The sequence below is a fragment of the Mercenaria mercenaria genome, chromosome 3, assembly GCF_021730395.1.
Source record: "Mercenaria mercenaria strain notata chromosome 3, MADL_Memer_1, whole genome shotgun sequence".
Taxonomy (NCBI): domain Eukaryota; kingdom Metazoa; phylum Mollusca; class Bivalvia; order Venerida; family Veneridae; genus Mercenaria; species Mercenaria mercenaria.
The window spans coordinates 8,548,075-8,574,606 of NC_069363.1; the positions used below are offsets into that span (position 1 = coordinate 8,548,075).

The window sequence follows — 26,532 nt, forward strand, 5'->3', positions numbered from 1 at the left end:
ACCAATATTTGTGTAGGACTGACTGCTGCAAAAAAAATGAAAACAGTTAAAGGAATAACAGAAACAAAGAAAGCGAAACAAAAATACTTAAAAACGTCAACAATTTTATTGTTTGATTAATCTATTTCATCACAAATGTTTTCGTTATTTTTAGTTAATATTTTATCAATTTTATGGTACCTGGGAAATCAGTGAGGGAATTTAAATTTATTTCTCTTTGGTAACATAATCTAGGTAAATTGCAACATAATTTCTTTTTTTGTCGTAGCATCAAGAAGCGTATTGACTAACTTAACTATTACAAAAAGGAATATATCAATGTAAAAATACATTAATAATAATCACATTTTCGTTCGTGCTTTCTAATGTCGAAGTCTTTCATAACTTGTGGCAAGTTGACTTGCTAAAATGTCGTTACTTCTCGTTTGGGATCTGAAATGTCACATTCGACTTAAAGTGCAAGTTGGACTTGAAAATATACACATCAATTCATGTTTTACTTGCCTCATTTATCACTTGAAATTTTAGAATCTAAAGTTTTACCAATACCCTTCTTAAGAATGTACATTGTATTTCAGCTGCAACTGAAACTTGATTATATAATATCAAAATAAGCCGGGCCAGTGTATAGGATGTAAAGCAGTTTTAATTACATGTAAACACTATAAACATATTGAAACGTAAGCTTGTTGATTATCGTATTTCACACAAATGACAAGAAACGTAATATTTTTTAGATTAAGTATTGTGAGAAAGTTAAAAATAAATACCTGTGAATTATGATGCTGAATTCTAACGTAAGTGTAAAGTAAAATGATTATAATTTCATGGCGTATTTCCTCACTTTATCTACCAAATTGAAAACATGAACATTTTTATTTGTAATTCGATCACTTTATTCATTTGTGGACGGATTTAGAGATAGATTTCGATGTAACATTGATAATCTTGAAAATCTACTAATCTTCTGATCGAATACTATTATTCTGTTTTATTTTCTGTCTGTTGTCTATATGTTCACTTTCTTGTGTATGATTGTCTTTGCCATAAGTTTTTTTATATTTGTAAATGGCCAAAGGCAAATGTAGTGCTGATTGTCAATAAACTGAAATTGAAACTGATAATTGTAATTGTCTGCTGACAAGGAAATGTAAGTCCAAGGACTAACTAATAAACTTTCTGACTGTGATTTCTTCGCTGATTTCAACTTCATTTTTATATAAATGCATCACATTGCTGTAAGATGTAATTTAGTTATGCAATTTCTGAGGCAATATATCCGCATTATTGTTTTTGTAGTTTGACTATAAGAATCAATTTTGAGTCGTCATACTAGTACGTTTAGCTGGTCATCACACAAACGGGGTCCGATATCCCTATATATGATCCTTTCCGCTGTACAGTTACATTTGCAATATGAATCATATTTCTATACGCAGTCGGGTTCACTATTTAAACATTGAACAGACATACATGTGTTAGATTTTTACGTTCAGTTCCAAATGAATTTTACAATACAAGTGAAATTACCTTTTAAAAATTTCCCATACACTTTGATTTTTCATTTTCTAGATGCTATATGCATGTATTTCATCCTAAATTGAAAAGATTGAAATCTAAGTAGATTAACACGTAAAATGATATTGTATGAGCGAATATTATGCATACTTTTTTGCTTATTTAGTTACAGTTCTATAATGGAAAAGATGTATTAACAGACCGAGCGTTTACTATTCTAAATAAATTTTAAAAACTCTGCATTTAACATTACTCTGTTACAGTAAGTAACTCAAAATTGATTGAAATCCGTTTTGTAGAAATTCAATTAAAGCATACCTAACAAAATTATTGGCTCTAGAAATACAGTTTTATTCGGTTTTGAGTTATCAATAAGGCCACACCAAATTAAAAAGTTGTTCATCGGATTTGCCGCTCGTATATTTTCAGAAACACCAAAAAAATTTTGTTTGTTTGTTTTTGGCTTGCGCTTGCCCCATTGAAAAAATTCAATGTAAAATTTGTTGGTGCGCTACTTTTTACGGACGTAATAGTGTACACATCTCTATCTACCTATATAATAATGTCAACTCCTCTTTCGAGTGTTATAGACATGGGGTGCGCGTCGACTTATTAAGTTACGGTGAAAGAGTTGTAAAAGACTGATGGGTCCAACATCAGCTAAGGTGAGAATAGACTAAAAGAATGTTAGCATGGTAAGTGTGATTAGCAAGAACAAGTATAAAAAGAAAAAGATAAAAACATTGCTCTCTGGTCTAGTACTGGGTGGTTGCCACAGCCAACTTGAAAGCATCAAGGTCAGGGATGGTAACTATATGGCTAAGCAGGTTATTACTGAGTGTGGAAAGAATGAAAATTTGTGGTAATCAGAGGTGACCTGTACTTGTCTGAAACTATACGGGTGCATCTGTCTAGAAAATCTAGATGGTATTTGAATATAACTCGGGAGATTGATGGCAACAAGATGATGGTAGATTTTGTAAAAAACATTACAAGGCGGGAATCCAATCTTCTATGTTCCAGAGAGTGCCAACCCAGTCTTCCTTACATTTCAGTTACACGAGAGAGGGCTTATAATTCCAGTCCCACATTGTTCTAGAATGGACTTAAGTCACTTATTTCAGTGAAAATTGGATGAAAACATACACTAATTTTATTGATAACATCAATCTACATTATTTTCGTAAGGGTAAATAAATATTGGTGCATGTTACTTTTTGTTTTCTGTTGTTATTTTTTTCTGCCAAAATGATCAGCATTTTTATACGAAAGTGGGTGGGGTAAGGAATTTACATTATGAGTTGTATTCAGACCAATTTAGATCTTCAAATGTTGCAATCCTCGAGTAAAATAATGTTACTGCACGTTAATCTCTCATTTCAGACCTTAATTGAGACTTTGTTTCAACACATTTAATCTGTTAAGAAAGTTTAAAGTTAGAACAAGAGCTGTCCGTAAGAAAGCATTCTCGACTATTCAGTGCTTGACTCTGAATGACTCTGAATTAGAGCTTTGCCAGTAAAAGTGGCATAGCTGTCAGTGGCTTTGAAAGTAACAGAGATATTGGATGTTATATCAAACTTCAACCAAAATTTTCTAAGTTAAAAAGTGGAGTAACTCTGTCAAAATTCAATCAGAGTCATGGGGATTGTTTCTCCTGGTGTAGACTTTGATAGTTAATTACTATTTCAAGATTCAAGTCAATGGCTTTTATGGTAACAAAAATATTTGACTTGATCAAAAACTTCGAAAATTGGAAAAGTCGAGCTGAAATCACTGATCTACATTTTCATAGCAGTAACTATTCAAGTTGCATATCTATCTCATGATTTTGGTTTAAGGTTATACATTGTTGTATATCACTTATTTTCTAACAGAATTTTCAAACGCATACATTATTTGATTACAATGTATTGTATGCCAATGTTACTACCTTTCTCCACAAGTTCGCTTTATTGTGCGTCTGCAGGTCAGAATGTACCCAAACCAAAATGTTCCCATGTTTTACCAATCCCTGGTGAATTATTTCTAATGTAAAAGGGCATACATTTTTTTCAAGGTTTTTATTTGTTTACCGACAGCCAAAGCAAGACAAATATATATTTCTCCGCTCTTCGCCCGCTCCTGATTTTCTCAAAAACAGAAACAAATATTTAAATTATTTTTTCGCTCGCCGCCTCATTTTTATCAGAAAAAAATCCGATGAACAATTTTTCAATTTGGTGAGGCCTAAAAGAAACAGTAGTGGTACGGTATAGTAGACGAGGTCCTTTAAATATCCATCAAGAAGTATATTTAAATTAGAAAAAAAGATGTATAAATAGGAATGAGGTAAAAAGGGGTGGGGCAGTTGTTGGGGAGGAAAAAACAAGGATGAATACTAAATATGGAAAGCCGCGAGCTACCCAAACCACAGCAGTAAAGCATGGACACGCACAAAAGCAACACTCGCACATTCTGAAGTTTACAACTATATAAAGTGCATTCAGTGCTGAAATTAAGGGTACTTTTGAATTATGTCGTGTGAAAAGGCCGTCCTGAGGACTAAAGGAAATTTTGCTGTTCCACAGTGCTCGCCAGGGTAATTTTGTCTCCTTCTACCCGTAAAGCAGGAATATTTCCAGTTCCAATAAAAATGTTCATTTAATTAGTAATTGAAATACTGTAAAGTGCGAGGATTTAAAGACAAGCTTCAACCTACTGTACAGCATTTAGATTATTAGTTATAAGAATATTTTACATTTATTATAATGTCACCAGAGGATGACACAAGATTTTGACTAGAATTATCCTAGAGAAAAAATACAAACACACATTCTAAAATTGCATGAACTCTGAAACATTTATGCGTGAAATATATGATTATCAAAGCATTCTGTATGCGGGGAATTAATAGTTGTAAAAGCAGGTTGAATAAAATATCGCAACATAAACCAAATAAATGTCATACTAAACACAATCATATTCTATTGAACAAAGTCCACGATCCTAAACTAGGAAATATAACATTACCAAGCCAAAATACAGGAACTTGTTGTCAAAATCTGTTTTATTTGAACTTTTATTCTAATGATGTTGAAACTTAAAACCTTGAAATAAGTCAATCATAATTTTTAAAGTTGATCACCTGGTAAATATATTATCAGTTCGCAAATAGTTATTTCGTGTAACGCATTCAGTCGATTCTATCAAGATTGCTTTTTTTCTCTTTTATGGGGACTGCAAAGTAATCAATTTCAGGCTAAAATAATAATTTCTCAGGGTATAAAAATTTCTTGCTGTATAAAAAACTGTAAAAAAGTCAATAAAAGCACACACTTGTTGTATAGTATTGCATTTTCCAAGCTGAAATAGATAGAAAATAAGTTATTATATTGGGAAAAAACATTGCATTATAATATTTCTTGAACGTCTTTTGGGGGCATTTTGAAGTGTCCCTTTTAGACGATTTTCTAATTGATGTACAGCAAAAAGAGCTCTTAAAAACGAATGTGTTTTTCTATCAGCACTGCAGCTGTCCTGAAATCTCTTTATAAATTAGCTATCGAATAATTATTAACTCACCATAACTGCTAAAATTGTGCATAAACATCGCCCCATCCAGTTTTACTACTAGAATTATAAAATTCCGCTTTAGCACGTGCTTGCGGGGACGTGAGGTGTGTTGCACATTTCATTGCCCCTTATGAACCAGTCTGCCATTACCTAGCTTGGTTGCTTTTATGCTTCCAAAGGATCATTTCACAGAATGTATCAAAACTACTACAAATGCATTTTAAACGTAGGTCTTTTTGACACTTAGCCAAGTATTTTAGATGTAATTTTTAAACAGTTAGGTGATGGAACGCCAACTTGTATTCACTTACCTGTTGCACGTTATATTTGAATGACAGAAATGTGTTGTCAACATACTTAACTGAATAATAGTTTGCGCTTTGTTTTGATTTAGGGACAAGTCACTCCTTTAGTTTGAAATTCTGTAAAATATCACCTACTATGGAATTTGCTATTCGATGGCATTGGTTTGTTATCTTGAAAAAAGACTTCTGTGTAAATAGAAAACGGTTAAGTTTCATGCCAGTTTAATGTGAACGAGTATCTAAAAGTAGAATTCGTTAGTTGGAACATGTCCTCCGGAAGCAATGAACGAAAAATAACAGACTCGTTTTAAGAAAATCTTTTTGGACAGCCGCTGTCGTCACGAAAATGACAATTATAGAATGTGTGCGTGCTTTTGTTATCTTTACTTACGTAAAATGACATATGATAGCAGGAGAAACATTAGCTATGTATTTTAGTGGAAAGGTAATAAGGGGTATAGTAGGCTTGTTTCTCTGATTTAGTATTTTATTTTGGATCTGTAAATCATTGCTTTTTTCTTTATGTTGGCTTTTCTCCAGATCATTTATATGTATTAAATACTTGTCTTAAGTTAGTTGGTTAAGTACTCGACTTTGCAATAACTTTGCACAGCACAGGTGACTTTTTGACTTTTTGTCAATGCGTTGGTATGACCACAATATCACCTTAAATTAATTCCAAATATTTCCATTTTACCTCATTTGTTTTTCTCATTTAAAAATGTTTGAAGGATTTGTCTTATAAAAAGTTTGCATTAACTTCGAGGTTATTTGAATGTTAGAGGTACATAACAGCGATAAGAATGCAGCACGGTATTTTAAAGCTTTAATCTTGTTAAGGTTAAGTTTGATACATATTTTTCACGTCAGAATGTTAGATTAGGATAAGCTACGTTTTATTGGTATCGCGAGCATATGATAACAGGTTTGTAGGGATGTAAGTGAGCTTTAGAATGAGGAGTTTGTCCTTTATTAGTCCCCTACCGGTTGAAAACCAGTTGCGGGGACTATAAGATTGAGCTTTCCGTCCGTCCATACGTACTTCGTTTTGTCATTCCGTCCGTCCGTCCGGTCCATAACTGTGCCATTCATCAAGGGATTTTAATATTACTTGGCACAAATATTTTCGACTCCTATTTCAAAGGTCGAGGTCATACTTGGAGGTCAAAGGTCAAAAGGGTATTTTTCCTGTCCAGTCTGTAAGCAAACAATCCATAAAGGGATTTCGATATTACTTGGCACAAACGTACCCCATAATAAGACAATGTGTCATGTACAACTTTCAGACCCCTACCTTAAAATTCACACTTGGCATTCAGATGTATACATTGCATGAACAGTAGAGATAGACCCTAAAATTTTCAATGATAGTATTACATTAAATAAAGTCTAGAAATTAATTTCCAAGTCCTTGAAATAACCAAATATGATTTCACAAATGTGAAGTTTATGATAGTTTTGTTAATATCAATAACAGAAGTTTTATTTTTAATTTAAAGTTGTGATCCACAAAGAATGACAACTCTTGCCTTGGGCTAGTACTTATAAGTAGATATCTATTAGTTTACTTCCCTTGCAATTACACAACTGAGTGGAAAATGAAAACTGTTTCAGACACAATATCATACTTTTTTGCACAACAAAATCATTAAGGATTTATTCATTTGTGTTTGATTTACCCCTCAAGACATGGTTCCTATGATTCTGTCGACTTACATATGGTAAAAAATTAACTTTTAACAAGCCAATAATAAAATGAAGTACCAGTAGGTAAATAATAGCGCAGATAATACAGTTTTGCTTGTATCAAAATGTCACAATAGATCCACTTTTGTAATACAGAACACCTGGTAGGATTAGTAAAGGTTCAATTATATTGATCTCTATTTCCTATGCCTATGAACAGTGTCTTTTTTGTGTCATGTCCAGAGCTCTTTCATCCATCAGGGGATTACAATTTTACTAAGCGCAAATGTACCTCATAATAAGACGACATGTCATGCACAACACCCTATCGCAAAGGTCAAGGTCACACTTGGAAGTCAATGGTCAATAGGTTTTTTTCCTGTTCAATCCATAGCTCTGTTATCCATTTAGGGATTTTAATGCTACTTGACACAAAAGTTCCCCATAATGAGACAATGTGTCATGCGCAGTGCCCAGACCCCTAGCTCAACGGTCACGGTCACAATTGAAGGTCAGAAGTCAACATCGATCTTTTCCTGTCCAGTCTGTAAAAATATTTCAATATAAGCTCAATTATAAGCAGATTATTTTTCTTGTATTCCGTATTTTACAAATAACAGGTAAAAATATTTTCTTTGTAGCACTCTTTCTTATAGTAGAGCGCGGGAAATTAACGTCCGTAAGCAGAAGTGACGTCATGATGTTTTGCGTTACGCACAATAACAAAGTTCCACTAAGTTTTAACTTTTGTATCGTAACGTTATGTTCTTATGGTAAACTAACGTATTTTGAATCGAGAAATATACTATCAGGAACGGAGAGAAACTATCAAGGTACCTGCATGAACCATTAGTTGTCATTAACAGCACGAGAGTCATCTGGCATGTGGGGTGCCAGATGGGTTTTGCCGGCATGAGTAAAATCACCGGAAACGCCAGTCCGGTGTGCAAGAATATACTTTCCCACCAACTTCAAAATTTGAAAAATACTTTTTTATATTTATAAATGTTATAAGCAATCAATAATTGCAGATTTTTAATATGCAAATTTCAATCAAAAAATGTGTTGTAACATATTGTATATAGAGTACAATATTTTTATACATCAATGACAAATATCAGAGCACTATGTTTTATTGCAGTAGAGAAAAATAGTCACCTTCCAGTACGGGACTTTTATTGCATAGCAATACTTCATTCTCGTGTACTTTCTGAAACAAGAAATAACGTTATTATTAAAAAAAGTAGAGAATATGTACGCAGCCTAATAACTCAGTCAGTAGATCACCGGAACAATATTCCGAGGCCCTGTTTTCTTACATGGTGTCTCTAAAATTATAAACTAAAATATTTGATTGAAAATCCAGATTCAGAACAAACTCTTTTAAGAACGCACATAAAATATTTTACGTTTTTTACATGAAATTGTTACTCAGAGAACTTTTATACTTATTACTGCAGGAGGATGAATATCTGGAAATATATACTTTAATTTTAGACGCCTCATTTATGAAGAAAAATGACTGGCTTAAACTTCAGAATTATCACCAGGTAATCACCAGTTGATGTAATATTATATACACTTTTCATTTTTGCTTTATGGAAAATAGAGATGCTGAGGCTATTTATCATTCATGCCTGCAGCATTTTTTATGTATGAATCTTTATTTACATCTTTTTTTGTGTGTGTACCAAACGAAAAGCGTTTATCTGCGTATATACATAATATATACTATGGTTATTATATGATTGAAACTGTTTATCAGATATTTCAACCTCCTTGGGTTTTAACATACTTATGCTAATTTTAATCAAACGCTTTAATCAAATGGGTTGAAACATACCTAATCTGTAACAGTAAAAAAGAAACGATACCACGGCAAGTTTACACTTTCTATCCAAATCAATTTGCCTCTGTCAAATACCTGCCTAGCTAAGTAAAAAGGGTAACATTTTCACAGCGTTTCGATAAAATGTCAACTTTCCATGTCAGAGGTAATGATAAACGCCTAAAGTTTAACATGTTTAGACAGGTATTACAGGATTTATTGTCATATTGTACAGTTTTATGCACGACATATCATAGGAAAAGCCTTTCAGCGTAGGTTGTTTAAACGCTAATTATCATGCTAAAAGTGTACAATTTATTGTCAATTGTACAATTTTTAATTACAGACATATTTCAGATAGAATTTTTGATTACAAATTATCATAAATGTCTCTATTTTCAATGGTTAAAATCAAAATGTTAAATCAACTAGAAAATATAAAAAAAAAATCAGAACGTATAGCAAAGTATAATAAAGTAAAAAAAACACATTTAAGTTGGTATTTATTAACAGGATTTAACGTTTATTTCTTGGCTTCTAAAGGCCTTTTTTGAGATTTTGTTAGCTTAATCCTCGTTATATTTTTCATAACATTTATATTCTTGCATTATAAACGCTTTAGACCTCGTTTCTACATATTTTACTGACTGCTGTTAAATGCAGCATGGAATTCACTGATTTTCACCTTCTATATACTAAACAACTTATGAAAGCATTTTCTGAAGTAAAAGAACTATTACATTTATGTTGAGGACTTTATGAAATAGTGTACGATATATAAGATAAGGTGTGTTTCCGATTGCTGACGGACAAATTTATTTATTCTATCTCATTCGAAGCTACAGTTACAGCATTTTACTTTAGTTATTAATCTTTTGAATGATTGTTTGATTTCCTTGAAGTTACATAACAAAGTGAACTATGAAGACGGTTCACAACCTAAGACATTCATATTAACCTGTTTAAAGCCCCTGAATCGTATTTTTAACCATACCTGTTATATTTTCATACATTTATATTATCATTCAGCCGTTTTTGTCTGAATGTGCACATGACATGTTGAAAAAGAAGCGAAGATTAATTTTAGTTTATATGCGAATAGAAAACATGGACGGCAGTATTAAGAATGATTTAATTTTTCGATTTCCTTTTTGTTAAAAACCTTCAATAATTCTACTATTTTAACTGTTTATCATATAACTTCCGCTAATATACATGAAGACAAACTTATTATGCACAGGGTTTTAATAATATCGTCTATTTTACGCTACTATAATATAGTAATATCCTTTAAGATTTGTTGCAAAAACTAATGATGTAAATGTTGTGTCGTGTATTTCTCCATTTCTACATTTATCTGTCTTACCCTTTTACAAGCCCTATGCCCATTAGATGTTAATTAAGGTACTAAATTTCAAAACTATGAATAGGTTTAGGTTCAGAATTTACGAAAGATGACAACTGTTTCGTTTGAGAATAATAGTTTTGAACGTCTATTTAAAATTCGGTTTTGAAAGTAAATAGTGAATAAATTACAATAACGGGAATAAAAGAACATTTGACTTTGTGGAAAGGCATTGCTCCTTGGAGATGACATTTCAAATGAAATTCGCCATCTTTATGACTATATGACTATGAAACATACTGTTAGAATGGAGCTGACGTTTGGATTGCCGCTAAATGCAAAAAAAGTCTGTACACCTCAAGTTTCAGATGTAGGATACTTTTCCTAAAAATCAAAATACTAAATTAATATTACTTTTGTTATTTCATTTTTATATGACATTTCTGTAGCGTTGGATTGCAAGTACACTCGGTAATAAAATGAAGCAAAAATAATATTTACGATGTAATATTTACCCGGGCAATTTAAAGTCGGTTCAACTTGGCCTGAAAAAAGCAAGTACAACATCGAAAACATATGTTTATTCTTCTCACAATATCAGAAAATTATTTTGGATGTTGTTCACCCGGAGATGAATTGAAACACTCTTTTGTTGACTTATTTTTATTACTTTCATATGTGTTTTAATGATATTGGTAGTACACGCACGAAATTCAAGTAAATTTTGATGACTCGAGATTTCTTTACATTTTTTTCGTGCATTTAAAGGGGTCGTAAGGTCGATTTTTCCTTTACGATATTTTGACATTAAAAATGACTATTATATGGAAAAAAATACATAACTTCCTACCAGATTTAACACATGGAATATCTTAAATGCTATATCATTCATATTTAGTTCTTTTCATGGTTCAAAAAAGAGTCATTGCTTAATTAAGTAAAATGATAGCTTATTCTGTGTGATTACATTCCTCTGCAACTGAGAAAATGAGGAGCGTCGTTTTCACTTTGAGTTAAGCTTAAAGTGAAGGTTTGTATAAATCAGATTACCATAGATGTCGTTTTTTCAACATCAGAAAACAAGGCGTTTTTACAGAAATCTAAGAAGATTTGGCAGAAAATATGTGCTATTTGCAATCCAGTAAAATATTACTCAAGTTTATCATATATCTACTATATCACTGGCACATAGCATCACAGGTATTTTGTTCTGCTTGAAAGTGATGTTCACGTGCATTTTTCATTTAGATAATATTGACTGATACCGTAAATTTTTATTTCACATGTTATTCATATTTATTTTCAAGCTGCTGTGAGTCACGGAATTCTTAAAACGTGTCTTCGTACAATTTTTATGTAATACTGTTTCAGTAATCTCGGTTTATCTGTATTTGTTAAATATGACACTTGATATATTCTTGTGAAAAGTAAAACTACAGATGCTCGAGTGAGATATGAGATTCACTCCTATAAACCTCCGTTACAACGTAAAGCATTTATTACCTAACTAAATGTATATTTTCTCACGAAATGATAAGATTTTACAGAGAATATAAAAAAAAAACCCACACAACTCTGATAGAATCGTCATATTCGCTTGTTTATAGATTTGAATATACACTTCTTTCGCTTTATTGAGAAATCAATTTTCAGCGATAATAGTATTAAAGTTAGTAAGATAATCTACTGACAGTGCCCAGGATATTTATTGGGTCATAAATTCATTTTCCTGTTAAACGGGCTTACAGTGAGTTTTCACTGATTTCTACATCTGACCAGTTTGTTTAAGTGGTGCAAATTAGAATGTAAATATAATACTCACTGACATTAAACTGGATTATAAAGAAAGCTTGGCATTTATGTGAATTTTGTTCGTGCCTGTCCTGTAAAACAGTGTTATTGTGTTTATATATCATAGTGTTGCCGTGACAAAAGAAACTAATACCATAGTATCATTCCTGAATCATTTTTTGCACTTCATAATGATAATAGTAATGGCAATAATAAGAAGATGAATAACAACAAGTATACTAATTATAGTAATAATAGCACCTGTAGTTAACAAGGACAACATGTTTGGATATAAACCATCCTAACATACATGTACTTATGATCCTCAAAAAAAAAACCCCATACAATACTATTAATTAAAAACAACACAATCAACAATAAAACAAAATATGCAATACTATTAATTGAAAGCAATACAATTATGTTAACGTAAATGGTAAAATGAACAAGCGAATGAAGTATTGCCGGTGCAATACAAAGTCCCCTACTGAAAGGTGACTAATTATCTCAACTGCAGACCTTGTCCTTTAAGCTAGGGGTCTGAAAGTTGTGCTTGACACATTATCTTATTTTGGGAAACATAATACAAGTAGTATTGACAATCCTTCATGGATTGTTGAGTTACACACACAAGATTTGTGCCAAGTAATTTTAAAATCCGTTGATGAACGGCAGTGTTATGGATCAGATACGAAAATGCTGACAGACGGACAAAAGGACAGAATGACGGACGGACGAAAAGCGCAATCCCATAGTCCCTGAAACTGATTATCAACCACTTATAATATGAACTGAAATAATAGATGTGTGAAGAACTAACCCTTATTGAGATGTAAATACCGTTTAAATGGCATGTGGTTATTATAAATTGAAATTAATATCTATGCAATATTAGAAGTTAAAAGCATTTAAGAGTGGCTAAAATAAAAGGTTTGTTGTGCGAAAACCCTTTAAAGTCTTATGAGAAGTAAGTACGAGAAAGCGTTGGATTACTTTAAAAAACAACATTCTCAATATCTTTAAATTTATAATTAAATTCCACTATACTGGTTGCATGAAATATGCTGTACAAATGTTACATGAACAAGCACTTAAAGCCTACAACAGTTTGCTTTCGGTATTTAATAAGATCAACCTTGATGTTAAAACAAAACTTAGACTGTTTGATTCGTTGGTATCTCCCATACTCTTGTATGGTTCTGAAATATGGGGCATTTACAATTACAAAGAAGTTGATAGATTGCATCTTAAATTTTGTAAACAATTGCTTGGAGTTAAACCTCAAACATCGAATGCAGCTGTACTCGGTGAGTTAGGTAGATATTCTTTAACTGTTAAATGTAAAGAACGAGCACTGAAGTATTGGACCAAATTTAAAATTATGAAAAACACGAATAATCCTATACACACCATATTACAAATTATACATATAAATAGAAATAATACTTGGGCATTTGCAATGAAAACACTGTTAAATAATCTAGGTTTTAGTAATTTGTGGGATGCTTTTAATGCTAATGTTAATTACATGCCTTTGTTTAAACAACGTCTTTATGATCAATATATACAGAATTGGCATGCAACCATAGCTAGCCAGCCGAAGTTAGATTATTATAAATTGTTCGAATGTGAATTCAAATATGAAAAGTATCTTGATGTTGTTAATAATGCTAAAATAAGAAAAGATCTTTCGAGATTGCGACTAGGTTCTCACTCGTTAGAAATTGAAACTAGTAGATATACAAATATTGAAAGAAATAACAGACTTTGTAGATGTTGTAATTTAAAAGTAGTTGAATCTTAGTACCATTTTATTTTATGTTGCCCAATATATAGAGAATTAAGAAAAAAATATAGTATTATTGTACCATTCCCGTCCATCCAGAAATTTACTAAAACATTGTCAAGTATGAATACTAAAACAATAAGGAACTTGGCAAAATATGTACACTATGCTATGTCAAAAAGGCAGGAAAAGCTAAACATCATACCTGCTTCTTAGTTAGTTAATTAGTATTTTTTTGTATTGATAGATTGAATATTGTGCATGTATTGTGAAGTAAATGTTGGCCATCTGTATTGTATTTATATTGTATTTAAATTGTTTAATGGCCAAAGGTATTTTATTTATGCCGATTTACCAATAAACTTTGAAACTTGAAACTTGAATATTATGTCAACATGAATGTTCGTAATGAAAAAATAGACTGAAGAAAACGTAAACAAGTAATGAAATAAATCAATTAGAACATTACAAAGTCAGTATCTTTCAGATATAAGACGTGACACTTGCCGATGTGGGTTCGATACGTAGTTTGGTGTGTAGAATTTTCCATGCAAGATCGCGGTCCAAAGTCTAAGATTTTGTCACTAGCATATCCTTAAGTGTATGTTCAAATTAAATTATATTTATGTATATAAACGTACTGTTGACAACAGTCCGACGATTCAGTCGAGCCGATCTGACTATAAACCAAAAAATGTCTGAATATAACTTTAAAGGCGGTTAATCACTTTGAGCAACATTTTATGACATTTTTCAGTTTTCATATATTCTGTTAGAGATATATCTAAGGAATAAAAACACTCATTGCATAGAGTTAGATCCCTACTGGAAATGTATGTTGTTTTTTTGACTTTATATGATTTTTTTTAATTTCCTCCCTTTAATATTAAAATTGTTTAAAAAGTGGTCTATTTCTTTTGATTTCAATGTAATTTCTAGTTTTACATAAATATTGCACTCGTAATCTGACATCATTCACGTTTTTGTGAATAAAAAAGCGTCGTTACAAAAATTCTTTCACAGATGGACAGCAAAATTTCATAAAGAACAGTAAATCATAGCTAAAACTTTTTTTTTCTGACGGTAAAGATTAAAATTGAATCGACACGACTAAATGACTTTTGTCTCGATTTAACAACATTTTAAATAAAAACAAGGAAATGTATATTAATCGGATTGAACTTGGGTGGTTCTTTTTGGCTGTTCTATTTACATGTTAAAAAGATCGGTAACTTGACATTGCTTTGATTTTCTGGAACTCATGGAAAGCAAACCAATTATCTCCGAAGCAAGCTACTGCAAAAATGAAAAGAAAAGAACTGAATGTTATATTTTGTTCGTTTATACGGGTATAATAAAATCTGTAAGAAGATCCTTTGAAAGCATAGAATGCAACCAAGCAGAATAATAGCAGACTCGGTTTGATTGAGTCTGTTCATGAGAGGTAATGGAAAGTGCAACACCTCTCACGCCCCTAGCACCTTTCATCCAAATCATCCAAGAATCGCTTGCGCGATTCATGGATTTGCAAGAAGTCCCAATATATCAAGACCAGTATATGTCAAATATTAAAAACATTGCATAAAGTGTTTTGTATGTACAATAAAAAAAACTTAAACTGTCGAGTTTGAAACCATCTGTGAGAAGATAAAACACAACCAAAAGTAATAACATACTTTAATTTGAGTCTATTTATGATAGGTAATGCGTCAACACCCCATCCGCCACATTACGCCAGCTTAAGGCGGATTCTGCTATTCAGAAATAGTGAACGGATTCCATAATCTCAGAGGACCAGAAAATGTATCAATGCTGCGGCTACATGACACTTAAAGACAAGACTGACATTTTGATAGTAAATAATTCCTGTCAGAGGGTCTTTTTGAAGTATAATAGCTGATAGCGTCTGTTTATATTATAAAAGGCAATGTCCTCTGGTCAGTGCACCTTGATCGAGAACGTTACAAGCTTTACATGTTCGTTCCATAATGATATTTATGCTCAGTCAATTGAAACTGTCTTTAGTCAGCTTGCAATCAGGCAGTTTCGTTTATTAGTCCCCTGCTGGTTAAAAACCAGTTTCGGGGACTATAGGAATGCACTTTTCCGTCATTCCGTCCGTCTGTCCGTCCGACCGTCAATCCGTCCGTCCGTCCGCAATTTCGTGTCCGGTCCATAACTCTGTCATCCATGAAGGGATTTTAATATTACTTGGCACAAATGTTCCCCATGATGAGACGACGTGTCATGCGCAAAACCCGGACCCCTAGCTCAAAGGTCAAGGTCACAATTGGAGGTCATAGGTCAACAGGGCTTTTTTCCTGTCCGGTCCATAACTCTCCCATCCATGAAGGGATTTTAATATTACTTGGCACAAATGTTCCCCATGATGAGAGGATGTGTCGTGCGCAAATCCCGGACCCCTAGCTCAAAGGTCAAGGTCACAATTGGAGGTCATAGGTCAACAGGGCTTTTTTCCTGTCCGGTCCATAACTCTCCCATCCATGAAGAGATTTTAATATTACTTGGCACAAATGTTCCCCATGAGAAGACGACGTGTCATGCGCAAAACCTGGACCCCTAGCTTAAAGGTCAAGGTCACAATTGGAGGTCAAAGGTCAACAAGGCTTTTTTTCCTGTCCGGTCCATAACTCTCCCATCTATGAAGGGATTTTAATATTACTTGGCACAAATGTACCTCATAATAAGACGATGTGTCATGCACAACTTTCAGACCCCTAGTTCAAAGGTCAAGGTCACACTTAGCAGTCAAATGTTAACATAGCATGAACAGGGTCTGTTTCGTGTCCGGTCCATAACTCTGACATTCATTAAGGGATTTTAATATCACTTAGCACAAGTGTTCCCCATGATGAGACGACGTGTCGTGCGCAAATCCCGGACCCCTAGCTCAAAGGTCAATGTCACAATTGGGGGTCAAAGGTCAACAGAGTTTTTTTCCTGTCCCGTCCATAACTCTGCCATCCATGAAGGTATTTTAATATTACTTGGCACAAATGTTCCCCATGATGAGACAACATGTCATGCGCAAAGCGCAGACCCTTAGCTCAAAGGTCAAGGTCACAATTGGAGGTCAAAGGTCAATAAGGTGTTTTCCCTGTCCGATCCAGAACTCTGTCATCCATCAAGGGATTACAATATTACTTGGCATAAATGTTTCCCATGGTGAGATGACGTGTCATGCGCAACACCCAGTACCCTAGCTTAAAGGTCAAGGTCACACTTTGAGATCAAAGGTCAAGAGGATTTTTTTCCTGTCCGGTCTATAACTTTTTTTTTTTTTTTTTGTCATGCAAAGCAGGATTTAGATATCAGTTGGCACAAATATTCCCCAGGATGAGACAACATGTCATGCGCAAGAACCAGGTCCCTAGGTCTAAGGTCAAGGTCATATTTAGAGGTCAAAGGTCAGATTCAAGAATGACTTTGTAAGGAACATTTCTTCTTCATGCATGGAGGGATTTTGATGTAACTTGGACCAAATGTTCACCACCATGAGGCACCCTTGTTTTTAGAATTACGTCCCTTTGTTTTACTATAAATAGATTTTATTGTAACTTTTTTATTACTGGCGGTAGAGAAAAATCGAGACCACTTTTCTGTGGTACAGCATGCATGTTACATCCAATTTTTAGATGTATTTTGACCTATTTCTACCTGGTAAAGAGTTTCTTGTGGACTTATATTATATAGATTTTTTTTTTTTAAAAGATTAATTTCCCTTTGTTGTTACTATAAATAACTTACATGATAACATTTTTATAATCAGCCAAAAAAATTCAATATGAAAACAACTGTGGGTTTTTATATATGCACATTTTAATCCAAGTGTGTTGTTATCACATATTGTATATGTAGTACAATATTGTTTATACATCATTGACAGATATCAGTTCATTATGTTATACTGCAGTAGAGAAAATTAGGTGCCTTCCAGTAGGGGACTTTGTATTGCATGGCAATACTTCATTCACTTGTTGTTAATTAAAATATATTCTGTAGCTGGGTTATATCAGTGGTGCATTGTAACCCACCTCGAAAAGTCTGACACCGCCATAAGAAAACACTTGTTACTTATAAAATCTGTCAAAATCACGAAGTTTGTCATTTGTGAATAATAATTCATCATTATATCCTATTATTTCCAAAACTTTTATTCTTTAAATGCTTCACGTAAAAGTAGATGAGGCTGCTGACATCACTGTGTATGATGTTAGCAAACATCTGAAAAACTGGGACAATCCAGCAACAACAACATCATTAAGAACAGAAGAGCAGGAATATCTGCCAACAAAGCACAAGAAGATATTAATGTTTAATTAATAGCTTTTTTCGTTAATTTCTTCCATTAATTAAAAGATCTTGCCAGGTAAAATTAATTCTGAAAACTTCAAAGAACAATAAAAGGAATTTCTTCCTGTTATAATGTGTTTATTAGGTTTGAAGTTAAAATAAAACAGATAGGATTTTTCCCCATTATATTCGATGCAGCATTTTGGGCCCTTTTCGAAATTATTGGTGAACGTGCATGCCTTATAAAGATATTGAAAGGTCCCGTATCAATTTCTGGAAACCTATGAATGATGTATCTCTCGGTATGTTTTACATAATTAAAAAGAAATTCTCTAGAACTGCTGAATCAAAAAGTAAACACTTATTTTGCAGATTACATTCTTCTCCAAAATGTTTTTGCATTATATATACAATAATAACTGCAAAAAATACCACTTATCTCGGTTTATCAAAGAAGATAAATATTATTACTTGCTTATTCACAGATGATAAATATCATTTCGGCAAAACATCTCGCAAATTATATTGCCATGCATATTGCCTGCAGTGTACAAGCAAAATTATTATGTCTTTGCCATAATCGCGAAGCTAACAAGATAAGTTTGTTTTGTCATATTCACACTTCTTTGTGTAGGTATGACAAAAACTAATTCGTTGAAGTTAAGTTCACGAATTCGCAAAACGCCAATCACTCTACGCATTTCCATGAACGCCATGTACTTACTTTTAGTAAGCATTGAGATAATAACTAAAGAGCGAACCTGATTATGGTCATTTAACATTATAATAATAAAACCCAAGTTATTAAGCAACTTTACAGAAACTGTTTGCTTCAGTAAAATATTGATTGGATTTGAAGGTATAAATGCTGTACTTGCATGCATATCGGAAACAAGCTCTGTTCGCAGTTTATATCATGATTTCCCTAGATGCAAAGTATATGGGGGCTATATTGAAGCCTTCCCTCCTTAAAGCTACTCGCCCACAGTTTTGGGAGAAATTTTTCAACATATTCATTTCTACTAAAAAGAGGAAACTCCACAGGACGCTCAACTCGACAAAAACAAAATGTTGCAGGCTCGGTTTGATTGAGCATGTTCATGGACGGTAGTGGAAATGCATGCTTCTGTCCACGCCCTCTAGCCCCGGGTTGAGCAGAACTCAACATTTACACATGCTACAAGTACACAATACTATCTAGAGACATGCACATAACTGTTCATACGGCGGTGCACATGGAACCTTCAATGATACAATAGCGTGTAATTCCATTAAAAGCGGGGTATGGTCCCAAGTTACAAAATGGGTATGCCCTAAACTAGAAAACAATTGGCAGAACTAAACAAACTGGAATTTAGAAAGGGTATCTGAGGTTATGGAGATTGCATATCACGGAAACTGCTAAAAGACAAAATTACAAAGCAGGCACCTTATGCAAGAGGTGATTATACAATACTCAAAGCTATGAAAGAGGGCCGGTATTGGAACCACCCAGGACGAAATGTTCAAACTGAGAAACTATACAGTACCAATAACACGACATAAAAGTTTGGCATAGAATGTATATATGAAAAGTTATATATCAAAAAAAATGCAAGAAGAATGTAATTTTTGAGTCGGCTAAAGGCTGAAAGCCTTTTGACGAGTCCTTGCTGTTCAGCGATTCTCTAAATGGACCGAATAACACGTGAAGGGATGTAGTTCCTTTAGATTTCTCAAATTTCAAACAGTTCACTGCATGAATGAGGTTAAGTTGTGTCAGTTCCCTTTGCTATGACCAATATACGATGTAATCTGTCATATTTATGACTTGTAATTGTGCAATACTCGAATGTAACTCATTAAGCATAAATGTGCATTTTAAGAATTGCGCAGACTTACAAAGCTTGCGTAACATCCAGCGAAAGACAAAAAATAATTCCACAGGGCTCCAGATAAGATGCGTATTAGCGTAAATTACGTATAGAAATAATGCAAATACGCATGTCTAATAATTTCTAAGCGTATAAAAACGTATATAAAATTACAGAAACGCACACAATGCTTTTTTAAAAACAAAATCTGAATCGTCTGGATGCGTTAGGTAACATAGCCGATCAGCCTTAATTCTCCCACATTGAACGTATACACGCATCGTATGATTTCTATAAACTTTGCGTGGGTTGAATTTTGCAGTCAGTAAACGGATATATTATCGGAAGAAGAAGCTCTTACTGATTTGTTTAGTTACTACTGATATTAAAAATGATTTTAATTCTTATTTTTCGAGAAATAAACAAATCGGCGAAACATTAAATTGTATTTTCTTGTAGTTTTTGAAATCGAAAGTAGATCGTCTATGTTTGGCTGCTTTCACGAAACGAAACAACTTTTTTATGAAAAGATTTAAATAAGAGGTAATTTAACCGTAAACTTCAATGTCAGATACTGCAAATTGCTGCTAAATGTCTCCGTATCATCACAATTTGTAAAATATATTGTTGAAACTGGAGAAAAGTGTAATCGTATCCGGATATAATATTTTGGGTAAATATCGAGCTGTGTTATGAAATTTTAAGAAAAAAACTAAAAACAAACTGAAACTGGTAGACTATACTGTCAGTACATCAATCATTAGCCGTCTCAGGCCCTTCAGGCCTTTGATTATACGTTGCAACGGTTTACTACCTTCTACACAATAGTTTTGGTTATTTATAAGACTGTCTTGCGAAAATCTTACGTCGATAAGTTTGTACCATTAATCACTTTCGGATTACTCACTTTTTATGGATTTTAGAGAGAAATTATTTTTCGCCTAAATGTGTGGGTTAGTTCCTTTAATTATTGTTCGTTCCATATCTTCTAAACTGCTTGGAAGATTTTCAAACATCCAACATATTAACAATTTTCAAATGCGCGTAGCTCACAACTTATGTCACTAGATCCAAGGTCAGTAACACATTTTCAGGTCAAAGTTCAAGTAGATTATCCCTTTGTCCGAAAGCGTACAAAGCGTCTATCGTTTATCTCATCAAGACAACATTCAGAGCACATAACCTTGGTCATTTCGTCCAGTGTCACGGTCAAACTTACAGGTCAAAGATCAAATAGCTTAAATTTATGTCCGTTCCATGTCCTTTAAATCGCTGGGAAGATTAGCATGAACTAGGAACAATTAAAAGCCACATCAACACAATGTGCAGAGCACACAGTCTAGGTCACTAGGTCCAATTTTAGGGATGTCAAAGGACAAATAGCTTAATTTTGTGTCCACTCAATATCTTCTAAAACCGCTCGAAAGATTTTCATAAAACAAGCTTTAATTGTTAACCTCATCCAGACGACTTGAATAGCACATTACAAAGGTCATCCAGCCTAAAGTCAAGTTCACACTTAGACGTCAAAGATAAAATGGCGCAAGTTTTGTCCCTCCATATCTTCTAAACCACTAGGATATTTGATAAACATTAACAAAAGCAACTGGTTGTCTCAGATATACAAAATGCACAAGCTTGGGCCAGTGATACACTAAGAGTTCAAAGATAAAAAAACTTAAAAGGGTGCTCGCTCCATATCTGCTTAACCACTGGGAAGATTTTTCATAAAATTAGCGTTCACTGTTAACCTAATTAACACGACATGCAGAGGGCACAACCCAGGTCACTAGGTTCAAAGTCAAGGTTACACTTGAAAGTAAAATGTCATTATATCACACAATTTTAATTTACCTGTATCAGTATCACATTAAGTATTAACTCTAGTTTACTTAAAAAACTTAAATTTTTACGAGCTTAGATTTTTTTCATCTGCAACCTGACCTTGATAATATCGAAATAAATAAATAAATCGGGCCATGGTATAGTTATATAATAAACATATAGTTATTGAAACCATAATTTTAATTACATGTTAAACAGAATATGAGTATAATACAGCAGATGTTATCTTGTTTTACAGATATATATTAAACATGACAAGAAAACGGGAATTTATTGTTTTGGTATATAAAACTAAAGATGATTTGGCGAAATATGAGACTCAATCTCGTAACATCAGTGTTTATTATGAAATAAAACAGTTCTCACGAAATGTGAGACAGAGTAAAAGGTATGTGGATTATAATGTAGCTTTTTGGTGACGGTTGTACTTTTAAAGCTAACGTCATAATGTACCAACATAGAAATAGGGGTATTGAATACACATTACATTTGATTTTTTTTGTGAAATTACAGTTTTAAGCATATTGATGCCAAAATGGAATAAGTCATTAATTATACTACGTACGCACTTATTGCAGTTTCGATGTGTTTGTAAAATGATCAACAGCAAAAGATTTCTGATTATAATTATATGTGAGTTTTTCTTGAATTTCATCTCCGATTCTCGTATTGACGTATCAAAGTTTGGACTTGGCTAGGAGTTGAAATGGTAAATTTTCAGAAGTTTCTGGGGTAATGTTAACAGCAGTAAATCGTTTTAAATACTACTTAAATAACTGTTTTCAATGTATTAATGCTTTTTTTTGTAGAGAAATGCGACTCGAAGCTTTGAAGCTACTTTGATTCCGTATTCATGCTGCGTTCACCTTTGAGGCAGTGTGAATGTGATACGAATGCAGTCCAATGTGTATTTAGATGCTTTGACCCACGTTGTATTTATAATACATATGTTTCGCCTTTTTCTATATACTAATACATTGTAGTTAGATTCATGAAGAAGCAATATGATGAAACATCTAAGTAAAAGGGAACACTTTCTGTAAATATATTCTTCAGTACCTTTATGTTAGGACATTGTTATTCTATATTGTACTTGAAACTGGTTGCTGCTATTCTGTAGAACGTTGAACCATTACAGTATTTACGGTCCAAGCATTGCAGAGCAATACGCCCTTGGACTTTGGTATATTGTATACATTGGTATTTTTGGTACATAAGCATTTGTGGTGCCGATATTTTCTATACGATTTGCATGGATTTCAACAAAACTTCATAAACAAGGTCATTATGCGTGACCCAGTCCAATCATTGCAGAACTATTCGCTCTTGGACTTGCTGGATTTGCCTCGGGTCATTGCAGATAATACCTCAGAAGTGTATTTCAAAATTTGATATCTACCAAACCAAACTATTATTTATTGTAATTCGTCACTAAAAACGCACCGCACTTTCGTTTGTAGCGAAATAATATTTGAAATGATCGATGTTGCTAAGTATTTATACCGTTCTTCTAACCGTGAGAGATGGCTGTAAAAATGGATTGGTCAGGTTCGCGCTTTATTTAAAGCTCTGCCTTACATTAACAACGTTGTATTTATCATTCTTTTTAACACGAGATAAGTGATTTTCACGTACGAGCTTCAGCTTTCTTACATAACATAAATTCCCAGTAGAGAGTCAAACAGACAAAAATATAGAAAATTCAGTATTTTCAGCTGATAACACAATGGCGTATGCCATAAAATTGATAAGAATAATAAGTATAGTGAGTCCAGGAGGGCATATTTAGCAAAGATTTGACATAACAAAACAATTTTGGTTAAGTTTTTATAAATTAAACAGCTAAGTGCAGTAAAAATGTTTCCAAACTTTTTCTACGTACATGCATTGGTTTAACGTGCAACATGAATATGATAATCTAATAACAGTAAAACAATTATTAAAGAAAATACTTATGTCTTGCAAATTAATGATACATCTGGTATCGTGCACCTGTGATAGTAAGCTTGACAAGAAGAATGCACGCAAATTGTAACAGATGTGCAAATTACAAGACTCATATATTTACATAGCAAAATCGTTTCTGTAGACACCTCAACGTTGTATTAATAAAGATTACTTTTTACTTCTTTTCTGTTTTATAAGTACTGCAATGTTGAGTTATTTTATGCAAAAATAGCAATCTATTGGGCTTGAGGAAAGTACGTATTTCTACACAAGGTCGCATGAGTTTGAAGTAATGGCCGGGAGAGTCAGCTGTGTGACAGTCAGCGGTGTATACATGGAAATTCCTAATAAAACTATTGAATACTGACGTCACAGGACATACGTTGCCACAAGGACTAGTATTAATATATTATTTGCCCCCCAAAAATTCCTTATCAACATTATTTAACACTTTCATTGATTTTTGTTGATATTAGAAGAAATGAGAGCACTTTTCCAGGTATTTTAAACGTGAACTCCCCTTGTGTTTATCGAAATACATCTGCATGGATGTCTACATTTATAAACTTAATACGGAAGAAATATGTTTTTATCTCAATATTTGCTACATAATCAAAATACAGTATATGTAATACGTATTAACCGCAGTCTATTCTATTTTGGCTATTTAACCTAATGAAGCTGAAACTTGATACCTTGAAATAAATCAGTCTTAATGTATTAAAAGTTCATAACCTGATAAAAATATTTTGAAAATTCATTTCACGTTAATTGTAACATACAGGTCTCGCAACTCGGTTCATTTGTGCTCGATGTCTGCTTCCTTCTGAACTTCTGACTTCTTACCCTAGTTTTAAAGTCATTCTGAAAACGTATAGGAGATGGTCAATAACAAGGTTGATTCCGAGACTGATTCTTAAAGCTTAACATTCGGAAGACCATGTCTAAATATCTCATCTGACGAGATTGAACCCGCAACCACCAGTTGGAGCCGGATATCGTACTCAGAACTATGGCGCCTTTCATATTTTAACCGAATGCAAACTAGGCCGATTTATTTAAACAGTAATTTGAGGCCAGTAATCTATACTGGTTTATCTGTAAACGTTTTAAAATATATAACAAAGAAGAAGAATTTTCCATTGATATTTTAATGATAGTACAAAACCAAAGATGCTCCAGCGAAACGTTAGACGTAAGGCGAACAGACATGAAAGATTTTGATCTTGTAATAATATTTGTAAATCGTGAAAGCGAACCGATTATCATCTAGTTTTTTTTAAACATTTGCATTTCTTCTCATGGGTAAAGAGGTATATAAAATGCAGACATAATAAAAGAGTGATTGCAAAATTTATTTTTGTACGGATTTAAATGTAAATGTGGATATACATCGGCTAATTTGAATAATACGATGTATTGATTGTAGTGAAAGCGTCTGTAATAATATTGTAACAGGGGAAATAATTAAATAAAAAGATTTAGTTTCACACATAAGAAGGATCTAAGACTGCAAGTGTGTTACTTAAGGTGAGTTTTTTCATGGATTGCACTATTTTCTGAGGTACATGTATGTGTTTGTAGGATGGTCATGTTTGGATTTTTCTGAGGTTATGCTATAAAAATTGCTGCGTATTTGAAACTTATTTAAGATTGACTGCGAGAAAACCCCAAAGTCTTTCGAAATGTACTCCTACTTCTTTTTCAGAATAGCTGAATGGCCAGGCCATGTCCAGGTACGTCATCCACAATCTTCTCGAAATTACTCGTCAGAATTGCATCAGTCTTGATCTGTAGCATCCTGACATATTTTATCTTATGTTTGTTCATGTGGATTTTTTGACTGGATTTAGGAACCACCAGAGCTTAATATAAAGTGGCCTTTAAACATTCTTCTCTGTAACAACCGGTTTGAATTACATCAAACTTGGTACGTAGCAACTTAGCATAAATCTCTCTCTCTTGACTGCCTCTATTTCTTGCTAATTCATAAAGGTCTTTACTTGACCTTTACATTTATCTGAAAACGATTATGTCATCATGTTATTGATGTATACATGTAGTGATACCGAGTGTAATATATATTGAAAAGCAAAGCCAGTTTTGCTAGTTACTTCTTGCTTGTATATTTATTTTAAAATGATAATGCAAATTTTGTCAGTTACATACATTTCAATTATAGCCCTGTGTAGCCCTGATTACGTTGAGTGAGCTATTTCTGTATTCACATTTTACTTTGTTTAGAAAGAATTTTAGTGTGCCCTGAGAATCAATTATCAACACGATCACGTGAAAATATGATGCATATATATACGCTTTACATTAGTTGTAAGAAAATACTTAATATTAGCCCCTACTTTATTGTACCTACCACTCTGTTACTTTCAATGTAGATGTTACTTTACCGGCGACCCTCTCGGCTTTTGTTCATTTATGTCAGACACATATCACTTGGCAGGCTAACTTAGTTAAAAACAAATGAACACAAGACCAAAAATACAGGTAGTTTCTTGTGAATAATGTATCATTTCTGAAGATAAAGTGTCTAAAATTGCAGATATAATATCTGTTTGCCAACAACTTGATATTCTGTTAAAACGATTTTGATGTAGATGTAGTTAAGATAAAATTGATACAACTCAAATGTAATTTAGCAAAACATTCTTCAGTTTTCAAGATAAACTATTAAACATAATACACATGTCAACCCGACGTGCTACAAAAGTTCTCCCATCGCAGTATAGTGTTCATGAAATAAA

At 33.1% G+C, this 26,532-nt stretch overlaps 1 protein-coding gene across 5 annotated transcripts in view; it reads left to right on the forward strand.

Moving 5' to 3' along the window:
• LOC123525480 (uncharacterized) overlaps positions 1-26,532 on the forward strand; it is a 55,295-nt gene that overhangs the window by 14,074 nt on the left and 14,689 nt on the right. The window contains exon 1 of one of the 5 annotated variants that reach the window (XM_045304560.2): positions 25,063-25,303. The exons of 3 other annotated variants lie outside the window; for them this stretch is intronic. The gene's annotated coding sequence lies outside the window, so the exon portion shown is untranslated. Of the gene's footprint in view, positions 1-25,062; positions 25,304-25,576; positions 25,704-26,532 lie in introns of those variants that run through there. One more of the 5 variants, XM_045304566.2, reaches the window with a different exon arrangement.